The sequence below is a fragment of the Belonocnema kinseyi genome, chromosome 8, assembly GCF_010883055.1.
Source record: "Belonocnema kinseyi isolate 2016_QV_RU_SX_M_011 chromosome 8, B_treatae_v1, whole genome shotgun sequence".
NCBI classification, from domain to species: Eukaryota; Metazoa; Arthropoda; class Insecta; order Hymenoptera; family Cynipidae; genus Belonocnema; species Belonocnema kinseyi.
This window is the reverse complement of record NC_046664.1, coordinates 125,478,139-125,479,178: the sequence shown is the minus strand read 5'-3', so window position 1 is coordinate 125,479,178 and position 1,040 is coordinate 125,478,139.

Genomic DNA, 1,040 nt, shown 5'->3' with positions numbered 1-1,040 from the left:
AGGTTAGAATTAAGAATATTTTCTGGTACAAAATCATATATTTAGAATAGAATTTCACGATTATAATTTGCGTTCATTAGTCATATAAAGAAAGAAATATTTACTTTTACGTTCTTATCAGAGCGGTTAAAATAGGATTAATAGGAATAAAGCCACTAGCCGCTGTTCACCACTATTCCGAGAACTTCGTCGAACCAAAAGAGAAACGACAAACGCCGGCACCCGGCAGCCGGCTCCAGTCATTTCAAAATTTTAGGTCGAAAATCAAATGCATTTTCATAAAAGAATTGATTCGCTATGCGCTACGCAACGGAAAGTCAGATTCGATCAACGAATCAGCGCACGACTTCTTTTAATTACAGTTTCTATTGTATGAAGAAAGAACGGACGTTGACATCAAGCCGCTGAAATAAAGGAATCGAAGTGTTCGATACCAATATAAAAAGTATCGATACCTCGATACATCGACCTTCTAAGTATCGGTATCGAGTACCTCGTACTCGATACCTAAAAGTATCGCATCGGCATCGCCCATCCCTATTTTAGCGTAGAGGCCGTACAGAGCCAGTCAACCGACTCAACTATAGCAAAGATTACTATAGTGATGGCGAAGGCGAACGCGAGAACGATAAACAGAAAATCACGTTCGGTTTAGAATTCAACAACTTTCGGTGTGCGCCCCGGCCCCACCCCGCTCGCTGACGTGCTAAGAGGACGCGGTTGCCATAGAAACAGTGAAAAGTTGAAGAGGGAAGCACCTCGATATAGTCGAAAATGTAGTTAGAAATATATATCGGCCGTCCCCACCACTGACCCACGCCGTATCTAGGACCTAATCTTTGATTTAACTAACACCCTTAAGTTGCTGTTTTTTTTTTTCATTTCGCCTTCAAAGATTTGGGTCCTTTTCAAGATCCTTTTAGCGGTCGTTTTAAGAATGGTGCGACGGTAATATAATGTTCCTTTGTATTCGTCACGTACCGGGCGGGCAGAGTTATTTACAGTAATTGGTCGTGGCTAATCCGCTCTCCCTTTTTAAA